Source organism: Psammomys obesus, unplaced genomic scaffold (genome assembly GCF_907164565.1).
Source record: "Psammomys obesus unplaced genomic scaffold, mPsaObe1.curated_primary_1811, whole genome shotgun sequence".
Classification (NCBI taxonomy): domain Eukaryota; kingdom Metazoa; phylum Chordata; class Mammalia; order Rodentia; family Muridae; genus Psammomys; species Psammomys obesus.
This window is the reverse complement of record NW_026590701.1, coordinates 1,104,562-1,117,395: the sequence shown is the minus strand read 5'-3', so window position 1 is coordinate 1,117,395 and position 12,834 is coordinate 1,104,562. Positions and strand designations below refer to the sequence as shown.

The 12,834-nt window shown below is 38.8% G+C and overlaps 1 protein-coding gene across 5 annotated transcripts in view; it reads left to right on the top strand.

The window, feature by feature from the left end:
• Npas3 (neuronal PAS domain protein 3) overlaps positions 1-12,834 on the top strand; it is an 847,307-nt gene that overhangs the window by 277,852 nt on the left and 556,621 nt on the right. The window lies entirely within an intron of this gene.

Here is a 12,834-nt window from a genome sequence, read left to right as displayed (position 1 = left end):
CTGAATGTTATGAATATAAACATGTTTTTGTTTTTCAAATCCTTGACATAGTTACTCTTAAAATTATTTGTAAATAGTAGTTCTGTCCCTGTGATGCTTAAATTTTAGAATTTTCTTGTTCTTTGAAACCCCTAAATATCGAGGGGTTCTAATATGCATGAATTAATTGGTGTATATGTGATATTGGCCACTGATTTCCCTTTCTTAGTGCTATGTTATTCGTGGTGGATGTCCTACAATCCTGATACCTCATGTCCTAACCTTACAGATGGAACCTTTGCAGGCATCACAGACTGTTTAGGGAGGTGCAGATAATCTCTTCTGTGGGCAAAAGGCAAATTAAGTTCTTTCTTTTACTCTAGATTTATTTTTTTATCATGTTAAGTATATGTGTCTGCATGAGCATGGGTAGCAAGAGGTATTGGATCTCCCTGGAGCTGGAATTTACAGATAGTTGTAAATTGCCCAGTGAGCTGAGAACCAAACTCAGGTCATCTTCACCGATGAGTCTTTTCTTGCTCCGTTTCTTGTGTGGGGGGCTCAGGGAGAGACAGGGTCTTACTGTATAGACCTGGCTGGCCTGGAACTCACTGTGTAGACCAGGCTGCCTTCAGACTCATGGAGATCAGCTTACCTCTGCCTACCAAGTGCCGGGATTAAAGGCATATGCTGCCAAGCACATTTGAGATACTCTTTAGGTGATTTTATATTCTCAGCTACCTCTGGAAAAGTCCTTGTAGCTTTGGCTATGTTTGGAAACTTGTTGGAAAGAGTACAGGTGAGGTGCTGTAACCTTTTGTTTGGATTCTGATCAAACTGAAGGGTCCGATGTGACTATGACAATTTCTCTCTGCTTGCTTAGAGTTTTGTTGACATATATGTGGATCACTTAGTTTGAAAATCCCTAATTGTGAACTGAGAAGCTTTCTAATATTCAGGTGCTAACATGATGCCACAATGAGAAAGATTTGTTGCATACCTGTATGCAGTTATTGAGGATAACATATAAACTTATATTCAGATGATGTACACAGGGAACACGTGAAAAATAAGTGCATTTCGTAATAGACATGGCTCTTTTCTTTAAGATATTTTGCATATCTTATAGGGAGGCAGACTCCATCTGTACTTAAGAATTGTGCCCTTAGAAGAAAGGAAGGTTGACACAGAGTCCCGCTCCTAATCAAGAAGCTGTTTGCATTTGTTACAAGCTAGGAAAAGAAAAATGAATTTCCTCAAATAGAGTAAGACTGAGTACCTCAACCCCATGCCCAGGAATGACTAGCCAGCACAAAATGGACTTTCTGTTTTTGTGTGATGTTTTTTCTTATTGCTTGTTTGTTTGTCTGTTTTTATTCTCTGTTTTGTTTTGTTTTGAAGTTGGATGGGCAGGGAAGTGGTAAGAGCCTGGGATGAGTTCAGGGGAGGAAAAATGTGATGAAAATAAATGAAAAAAAAAAAAAAAAACAAACAAAAATTGTGTTTCGCTTAAGAGGGGAGAGATTAAATTTAGACTCCATGTTATTTTCCTCTAGAGCAGAGCTGACAAAATTTCCTATAAACAAACTTAGAGTGAATAATTTTGGCTTTAGAGTCTCTTCAGCCCTGCTCTAACGCTTGAGAACACACACCGAAGGTACCTCTCATGGCTAGGATGTCAACATGAAAAAAAAAAAAATGAACACATATTCCTGTTGGCTGTTCTGCCTTTAAGGATGTGATTTCAACTTGGTGGCACACCAATGCGTATTCTAGACTCCAGAGTAACCCTGAAATCTCACAGAAGGTTTGCAGATAATTCAAGTAAATGTATTTTTGATAAATTGTTTACTCAAGTTTAGGCATGATTATTTTCATGTTTCCTTAGAACAGTATAAAAAAACAGATAAGTTTAGTGAGTCAGAAACCATACAGTGTAAAAATATATTATTTAATTTGATATACACTGATGGACTGGATGTATACCTATTTGTTTAGGATAATTATCATTTACTTCCATTTTTTAAGAGTTTAAAGTGAAAAGGCTTTCTTGATAAGTATGGCAGCTCTATTGCCTGTTCATTCTGTTCCTGTATCATGAAACAACTTATGTTTGGAATGATGGTCTTTTTCAGATGCAAACCTTTAGATCATATAGCAATATTGACTTACTTTACAGAGTCAAGAGATGAGTTTACCATGAATTCTTAGCAGATCTAAGACCAGAATCTATGTTCTTGACTTCCTGTCAGATGAGCTGTCACATATCATTACTATAAACTATGTTCATTTTGTGTCATCACTGTCAAACATTCCAGGTGAGAATTTTGTCAGGCGTAGACTATAACTACTAATTGATTTTTCACTGTGTGGCTTTCAGTCAGCTCAGCTCCATAATTTCCTGTTACGATTAAGATGGGTAAGAAGATAAGAGCATGGTCACATCTCCCATGGGTGTCACAGTCTATGCAAGGGTATGAGGTATCCCTGACGAAGACAGGGAGGTTGGGAGGAAGTTGAGGAGCCTGGAAGGAGACAACAAATCTTCTTAGTTAATGCATAGAGCATAACTGTGCATGATGGGAGAGCATAGAAATTGAAACATGTTCATTAATAGTAAACTGCATAGGCTAGAACTGAAGGTTCGAGCTCAGTGACTCCATCCTTTCTACCCTGGCCCTCCAGTGTCTCTCGGATGCACAGGCACTTCCTACAAGCTGGCCCTGCTATAGAATATGTGTACTGCTTATTACTTTATTCTAGTTCTTTAATGCAAAACTGCTACTCCTTCTGATCAAACAGTCATGAAACAACAACATCAAAAGAAATTCATTTTAATTTATTAAGGTCTTCTGTGTTGTGCCCTTGAAGAAGTTCATATGGATAAACAAGCTCATATAAATAGCCCGCGGCACTGTGTGAAGTGCGGTTCATAATCCAACAATAAAACAGACAGACATTATACTTTGAGCCTCTCCAAACAGCCTCTTGAATAAACCTAAAGGCATTTTAAAATTTATATGAAAAGTGCTCACACTATGTAGGCAACATTTTTTAATGTGATGAGTTGATCATGCTAATAATTAAATTTCAAAGCTGAAATTTAAATTTGTCTCACACAACTGTGTAGAATTTTAATAATTTTAATTTGCTGCTTCCAAAAGGTCTTTCACTCTGCCCTGCATTCATCACGTCTTTTCTTAGCAGTCTATAAAGGTTGATGAGTTTGTTGTGTGATGCCCATTGTATACAGATTATTACAAGTTATGCTTGCAAAGAGAACACTCAGGTGACAGTGTATAATATGTCGTGAGTCAATTACTTCATGGAAATGATATGTTAAGCAATTGGAAGGCAACAGATAGTTTTTGCTATTATTTTAGAAATATATGTATTGTTATAGTACAGATCAAATCTACAATGAACATTATGCATTATTCACGAAATGACCAGGCGTTCTCGGCAGTGTTTCAGCTAAATAACTGATGATTGTAACCTTTAAAGAAATCTCATTGTGGTGACTGTTGGTAAATCACTTCTCCATTCATAGTAATCTCTATTTAGAGGCTATCTAGAAACCATTACATCTTTTATTAATCTTAAAAGCAATAGCTGCTGATTTGACATTTACTAAAACTAGATAAATTTTCTGTCTTTCTAATATCATGGACTTCAGTCAATTTTTGGAGTATGTCTCCTGCAACTCAATTAATCCAGGAACATTTGCCATTGTACACCTAAGTTTTATTTCAATTCAAACACTCCAGATTTTAAATGATAATTTGCCTGTGTGTGTGGCAGCGAATGATGCTGAATATGTAAACTATATGGCAGCCTTAGTGTCTGCAGAGGAGCAATTGGAAAACATGCAAGACAACTGCTGATTAAAACCGAGGGGGACCCTGGGGAAAGGGCTTTCTATCGTTATAAAACTGTGCTTCACCGGGGGCTCAAGAGAAGCTTCATCACTGAGGAGCACTGGTTGCTTTTGTAGAGAGCCCAGGTCAGTTCCCAGCACCCACCAGGCAGCTTGCATCCATCTGTAGCTCTAGGCCCAGGGAAACCAATGTCTCCTAGGCAGGACATACAGGGAGACAGGACACTCACACACATAAGAGAAACATTTTCAAAATCCCCATTCCATCCTTTCAGGCATCTTTTGCAAATTAAGCTCCAGCCATTTCTGAGAAGAGAAGCCTGCAGGGCTCTATTTAAACATGTCCTTATTCAAATGAGGCAGTCATAGGTAAACAGTGGTGCTTGGCATACTCACTTAAAGTAACCATGTAAGGTAATAGGTGCAGGTTAGCCTCCTGGATAAAGTTAAATCATGGATATGGTAGTTGTTCCCCTAACTGACTTTGGTTTCAGGAGAGGTGAGGGCTTCTAAGATTGTCTGATGATGTGTCTCCTTAGTCTGTGCAGCAGGGAAGCCTTTGCAGTTCCCGCCCTGGCGTTCTGGTGTGTGCTGACATGCATTTGCGTCTAGCAGGTGACATTCATGCATGAGGCAAGGTACACGTTCCCATTCCTCGGAAACCTTGCAAGATGAATATTATTTTTTTTTCTCTCCACTTAACCTAGGACGCCCCTTGTGTTATTGTTGCTGTTTGTTTGTTTGTTTGTTTGTTTTACATAGGCAATGGTTTCAGGGCTGACACTGAGTTCTTGTCACATTTTGAGTAGAAGTTCCTTAAAGATGGGCAAGTAAGTTTAAAAATGAAACCTGGCACTTACTTGGCTCTTGTTCCTGCCCTGTCATCTTTGGAAGACTGAGAGACTCACTCTGATGTCTAGTTCCCTCTGCCTCAATCTAAAGTTGCTTGTGGCATCAAATGGAAACGCATCCCAAGGCTGAGCTGCCAGCATGCATTGCTGTTTGTTTGAGTAACATATGCCTGGTCTTAGTAGACCATGCACATAAAATATTATGTAATCGTTTTCCTCAGGTATACCTCCAGGTAGCCTTTTTAGTGGCATGCTACTATCCTTTTCTATGTGTATGTGAGGTTACTGTTTTGGAGAGGAAGTCTTTTATAGACCAATCTTTGATTTGACTTGATTTCATGATTGGACAAGCAATGTACACATTGTCCCAGTTCCCCAGGCTCATCCTCTCAAAAGTGTTTATGTCTACATGTGTAGACTCTGATGCTTGGAATTTCAATTTAACATAGAAATATTCTGTGGCATTGCTAGGGTTTTTTGTTTTGTTTTGTTTTGTTTTGGTGTTTTTCTATGTGTTACTGTGGGCTTCATTGGCCCGATTGCCTAGAGAATCTGGTGTGATTTAGCACCCAGCATTCCCTTCGACCCCAAACCCTGAAGGAAAGCTTACTCTGAAGAATTATCACAGAGAATGTGTGACCGTCAAGGTGTGCTTCTCAGTTATTTACAGGGAAGAGCTGACCTCATCTTCACAGTGCAGTGGCTCAGAACTGGTGTGGTGTCTGCATGGCTCAAGTCAGAGCAAGGCAAGCTTGTGGCCAGTGACACTGTGGACCTCTTTTGGAAGCGAAACACGAAGAAGCATGACTAAGACGGAAATTTGTGATAGAAGCACGGGACTTACTGGATTATCCTACCCATGGGTTTGTTCTTGTGTTGTATTTTTGCCTTCTAGATTTGTTTTTGTTTTTTTCCTTTTGCTGAAAATGAAGATTGTGTATCTGGAGCGGTAGGAGGCATTTCTAGAAACTTGAGCACAAGCATGAGCATGAACTCAGTGTGCTCTCTCTCCCCATTCCTCTAGCAATATGAAATACACACACAATCTATGTATGTATGTTTTCATGTGCGTCACCTTACACTGGAACGCCCTCTTTGTCGGAACACGAGAGCATGCATGTGCACTGCACACCCAACCACACGCATGCACACCTTTTCATCACCAGACAAGCTCCGTGGCTGACATCCCTGTAGCAGAAGCTAGCAAGAGAACACTAGAACACTTTAATTTAATCAACTTTTAAGTGACCCTGGAAGCCTTCAATGAAGAAGACCTAAAGCCACACAGAAGACTTTATACTCATTTACAGGCTCAGTGAAGACTGGACAGCATGTAAGGACGTGACTAGATGGAAGGACCTGTAGAAGGATGAGGGACAGGCCTTAGTTTTCAGATTCTTCTGGATTCTTCTCAGCTTTAACCTAGGATATAGGGAAAGATGCCTGCCACTAAGAGTCATTGGGACAAAGCAAGGAATGGGGGTCAGAGCAAACATGGGTTTTCTAAGGCTTCTCTAGTCTAGTTCATGCCAAATTTCTGTGATTTGGGAATTGTTTCCTGGGCTCCCTACACCTGGTGGGTTTGCTGTGTTCCTGTTCAGCTTTCCATACCCACTTCAGTTGTCCCACTCCTGTGTAAAATTTTCTTCTTCCTGGATCATCAGCCATTTCTGTGAGGCACACTTACATTCTTCTGTTTCTTTATTGTTCACCTATAATTTATTCCCTTATGTGCCTGCCTGTGGATTAGAGAGCATGAGCTAATTGAAAGTGTGGTCTGCCTCCTCTAGTTCATTTTAACATCTAAGAACACTGATTTGTAGATGGAAGAACACTGAATCTTGTTTTAGAATTGAATAGCAATGAAGATTTCTGTGGGCTGGAGAGATGGCTCAGAGGTTAAGAGCACTGGTTGCTCTTCCAGAGGTCCTGAGTTCAATTCCTAGCAACCACATAGTGGCTCACACCCATCTATAATGAGATCTGGTGTCCTCTTCTGGCCTACAAGAAGAACACTGTGTACATAATAAATAAATCTTAAAAAAAAAAAAAGATTTCTGTTTCCGGACTTGAATAACACTGATGAAGTATTATATTCGAAGTATTATATTTAGGCAGGTGTGAGCAGGTGCAACTCATAAAATTAGAAGAAGAAAAAGAAAACATAGGAAAACTTGTGGGAGAAAGATGTGGATAGTGTGAAATCAAAGGGAAAACTGTGGTGTGGAGCAGGCACAAGAAAGAGGTCCTCAGATGAGCCCTTGTTCTTGTCCCATAGGCTCACTTTCAGATGTAGAGAAAGGAGTTAAAAATGCCAGTCTCACAAAGCCTATGAGTACCCATGTGTAAGCGGAAGTCTGGTCAACAGATTTCTGTCTTTTCTGATAATTCCTTTAAAGTTATCCACCTTGGACAGTTCATATTTTCTAGAGAAATAAATAAGAAATCAGTGAATAATGACATGACAGCTTTTCATGAAATTTAACAAGCCATGTGACCTGTGCTGTAAAACCCTCTAGAGCTCAGGTTTCTACTCTATCTACCTATCTGTCTGTCTGTATATCTATCTATCTATCTATCTATCTACTATCCATTCAGTGATTCCGGCCAGGGTGATTACTTACTTCCTAATCCTGAATCCAAGTTCTGTAGAAAATATTTAGCAATTAGTAGCTAGAGTTAAATTCTCCTGAGATGGCTCAGGCTTCTTGACACTGCTTATTAGTAGTATCACAGCCTATGTGCTCTTCACTCTTCATAGTCTACTAATATTTCTGTCTTTCATTTTTCTTTGTTCCCATTGACATGAGGGAATTATGTCTATACTGGGTCGTGGGCTCAAAAAGTATGGCCAGCACACACAGACATATGTGCATGCGTGCACACACACATTTTTTTTCACTGAAATCTTTTAAATCTGTTTGATCACTGAAAAAAACCACAGAGTCTTGTAAAAATGTGACACTGATAGACTAGGACCCCGGGACATTATATACTTGTTATTTGCTTTTCCTTCCTTGGCAAAACTTCAAGGCACACATATATTTTACCACATGCAACTTGCTTTAAGAAATCTCCTGGTTCCTCCTGGTAATGTAATGTGTCAGTCATGGTACCCTGTGGTATTCTATTATGCTGTTTGGTATCACTTATTTAGGACTTTCAAGTTTCTGTGCTCTGTTCTGTAGGACTGGAAGTCTTTAATATGCTTTTGTTAGCCCTATAACCTCTTGCAAAGCGTAATATATAGTTTCAGCACACTACAGGTAACAATATTTCATGAGCATAGCAAAGAGTCACCTCTGACTGCTTTATATGATTGAAATTGTGCTATGGCTTTAATTTTCCGAAACTGCTTTCCAGATACTGTGCATAAGTCTTAGCCGTGCCTTAGTAAACATGTGGTGACCTCTCCCTGTGAAAACTAATGTGACTGTGAATACTGATTGGCTACAGCTTTTCCCATGCGCTCTGAGTCTGCACTGTGCCACTAAATGCTGGAACCTGGGCCAGAAAGGGATGTAAAGAGAGTTTTGGGTTCTATTTTCTACAGAAGTCATATTTTTTATTTATTTTTATTTTTTTTTTTACTATTAATTACACTTTATTCATTTTGAATTCCCCCATAAGCCCCTCCCTCCTCCCCTCCCGACCCCACCCTTCCTCCCCCTTCCTCATGCATGCCCCTCCCCAAGTCTACTGATAGGGGAGGTCCTCTTCTCCTTCTTTCTGATCTTAGTCTATCAGATCACCTCAGGAGTTAGAAGCCATACTTTCATCCCCTTATTTTGATAAAAAGAACCTGAGAGACTGTAGAAAGAAATTCAGTGACACAATGAAGTGATTAATGATCAGTTGCCTGTAGCTCTTTGTATATGGGTGGGACCCCATCAGTTTCTCCCTTCCATCTTAACATGTGGATTGATGTCATTATTTGGGTCTTATTTGGGCAGCCATATTGTTGTGGGAATATGTGTAGCTAGACTGTCATTTCTAGGAGACACAATCTCACAGTATATTTCCAAGATGTCTGGCTCTTAAATCCCTCCCCACTTCCACAGTTTTCTCTGAGCCTTAGCTACAGGAGCTGCGTCACAGATAAATCTATTGTGACACGGTGCCTTACAATCAGCTGTCTGCTGTATTAATGACTGCTGAGAGAGGGAGAATTAGTCTTCCCCCGGGATGAGACCCTAGCTTATCCAAGACTAAGTGGTCAGTCCTGAGATCATATGTGTGTGTGTGTATATATATATATATATATATATATATATATATATATGCAATACTAAATGGGCTCAGCAACTATATTTATACATTCATGTATGTCTGTGTGCATATAAATGTAGCGGTAATCAAAGAAAAGAAGGAGAAGAACCAAAGCGAGTCACAAAGTTGGCAGTAGAAGTCTGTTCAGTACGTTTTCCTGTGTGATTGAGACTTTCTGTTTGACTTTGCTACAACTCATTGGCATCTCTTCTGTATTTTGACAGTATATGTGTATATATATATATATATATATATATATATATATATATATATATAGGCTCATATGTGTCCCCGTGGTTTAGCCCATAGCTTGCCAGTTTCTAGCTATGACATCAGAATATGTGGGGACAGTAATACCTTTTTTTTTTTTTAAAGAATCATTTCTTGTAGGAATCCTTGCACTAATTGTTGAAGGTTGATTCATATTTAAATGTGTAACAATGACAACAAATGGCCTGGAATACATTTTAAAGCCATATTCAGAGTTGATGTATGTTAATATACCTGTATACCATGATAACCAGTAAATAACTTGTGCTCCAGCCAGAGGTGCGGTGTTGGCATATATTTTGAGGTAACCATGGGTGTGTAAAATTTTCTGCGTTTGATGTGGCTTGGCTTATTTTGGATGCTTTTGCAACTTAATGTAGTAGATAATTTTAAAAGGGCTTATTGAGTAGTATTTTCTAGAGATTATTAGAGAAATAGGATAAAATATTATATGTGAAAACAGATTTTTACAATAAAAATATTATATATAAAACAGATTTTTTAAACTTAAGTTGTATATCAAACAACTGGTTCATTGGATTAAGTAGTTTTGATTGGCCTCTCCACATAATTTATTAATTTTCTTTTTAATTGAACTGGTTGTTTAAATCCTCATGTGACTGTGGCTATCATGAAACAATTATTAGGAATAAAACATTTGGAATTTGTTCATCAATAATCCAGTATTAGAGCTGGGCTCGGTGCTATAGTGCTGATTAGCAGGAAAAATTCTTGGGTTCAGAGCTCAGCACTGCAATAATAATAATGATTGTTATTAATACGACAGTAGTTATTATTTATAACCACAGTTAGGTTTGTGTAGGAGTAGTTACTGTCATCCCTGCTGTGTGGGGATCGGCCGTAAAGCCTTGCATGTGCTAAGCAGCTGCTCCACCACCGAGCTCCATCCCTGGCCACAGCTCTAACGCTGTCATCATCACGCTGAGTAAGATTGGCAAAGCTAACCTGATCTAGTACAGATAGAGTTTCACACGTTTCTAAAACCACGCCAAAACAAAGAAACAGGATTGAATTAGATAGCGGGATTTAGTTTTAGCAACTTATTATATTCAAGAAATAAAACTTAGTCCATAGAAAATGGCTTCCATGCTCTTTTCTTCATGTTCTCTGGGATCTGCCTTCCATCAGAGATCCATGTGTGAATGTCTTTGTGGAAATGCTTAGAAGATGCCTTCCTGCAATGAGTTTGCTTATCATAGCTTCCTAGAGCATTCTAGTATCAAAACAAAAATTTGGTAATGTCTGGTAATTAAAGCACATCACTCATATATAATTTTACAGTTTGAAAAATAAGACTGTGTTGAATATCAGCACTGATGATAAAAACAGACTGTGTACACAGTTTGGGTTTTATATAAATACTTTAAAATATTGGCTTTCTTCTGTAAAAATAGATGAATAGTATCCAGGTTTTTACAAGAATTTTAGCATAAAAGCAAAATTGCTCTCATTTTCCATGTTGAAAGGAGGCATGAAGAGAGCATAACAAAGCGTGGAGAGAGCAGCCTGTTCTGTGGAGATATGAAGGTAGCAGTGAGACAGGGATACAGGCAATCCTCATCCTGAGCTCTTCAGGGCAGGGTTCGGAAGGTGGCAAGATGATATTGGCTTAGGTGACACCTGACCCAGCGTTTTTCATCGTATCTGCTGTTGATACAGAGCTACGGAAGGTTCAGAAACATCGTTAACAAGTTCTTCAGTCCATACCCAATACTGCTTTTCATTGGGTAAGCAAGCAGACACACGCAACCAGCCACGGCCTCCTGCTTGTAAGTGACCAGTCATTGCCCTTGTTGCTTTATGAGCGTTTTCAATTGGAAACTGAGACCAGGAGAGGGAGCCTTTGTAGGGTATCTTTATTTCATTTGAACTGTTAGGACACATAACATAGTCTTACTGGAATAAACAATAAATTTGCCATTCTGGAAATCTAGAAGACTAAGATTGGGGTATGACATGCTTTAATTCTCAGTGAAGGCCAACTTTCTGGCTGATGTGGGGTGGGATGGGAAAACAGGGATGTAAAGAAAGATAACTGATGTCTTTTTGTATCACCTTACAAGCAATAATCACATTCCTGGGAGTCCCTCCCTCATGGCAACTGTTTCCCATTGCCTCGACCTCCACACACCATCACTCCGAGGAATTAGGCTTTTGACATACAATATTGTGAGGACTATCCATTCAGTCCACAACACAAAGAGATTCAACTGTCTATTGGGAAGGCACAGTCTGTATGCCCAAGGCTGGAGGCAGAGCAGAGTTTGATGAACCTTCCCGCTCATCTTAATGTCTCTTCAGAATGGCTCAGTGATAGCAAATTTGGGTTGATGGAATTGGGTACTGTTGACTTCAAACCTCTGTGTAGTGAACAAGTTTTTGTTTTTGTTTGTTTTATTGTCGTTATTTTTACTTCAGCCCTTTTGTTTGAAAGTTTCAATCTGCAACCCTGTTTGAATATGCCTTCTCCTGCTGTGGGCCTGGAGGCAACTTACTGGAAGGCTTGAATTTGAAGAAGAATCATCAACAGCTTATTAGGGCTCCTGTTCATATTTGTACCACATGTTAAGGTTTCTGTTTGGTTTTTATTTTTTTTATTATTAAGATAGTCAAGATGAAGAAAATCAGGAGGATGGTTGAATTCAATATGCGCTATTTAAAATATAAAAAAAATTAAAAATTAAAAAAAACATTAAATAGTTGATGCCTAAAATTCAAAGACCAATTTATTAAAATAATAATGAATATACGTGACACTTTTATTCCTCATGAGTGTGGCCAAATAGAAGCAATATTACCTTGGGTTTTATAGTATCACTTTTTTTTATCAGTAAAATTAGATGAGGAAAGATATAATTCAGGTCAAAAGAAGTCTAACTGACAGAAGGCAGCCTTTAAATTGGGTAGCATTTTTGATTGCATATAGATGGGGATATTTTTTAAAGTATGTATAGTAGTTTTTCAATAAAAATGTAATCATTTTCTAAGAAAAGTTTATTAGCAGTTCTATTCTCAGATGAAAATAGTCAAAGCCTTAACTTCAGGTACTCACTGGCAATGCTTAATTTGTCATGTCTCATAGAGAATGGCCTGGTGACATTTAATGAGAATTGGGGCCCTGAGATTTGAGTTGCATTTATGAAGGCTCTTCCTTCCAAAAGACTGTTTTGAGCAGAATGCCAGATATTTCGGGCTATCTGAACATATCTCAAACAACTAACAGCATAAATCACACACTACAGTTTATAAAGATAAACCCACAGCTTAATGAAATATAAGCTAGTATCTGCTCAGTGCCACCCTTGCTTTTACTAGATATAGAAAAGCAAGAATAAAGTATCTTCTTAAAAATCTGAAATCCTAATATGCACAGTTTCCTTGGCCCCTCAAATCCAAATATAGAAAAGGTCACACCAGAGAAGGACCCCCCCCCCAACATCCAGGGAGCCGGGAAGTCAAACAGCCCAAGTTCAAAGGCAGCCCTGAAGCGTGCTAGCAGAGGCAAGCTGGTCGTGCTCTCAGGATTTGCACATAAGTCACGACAGGCTGTGACTGAGAAGGAAGACT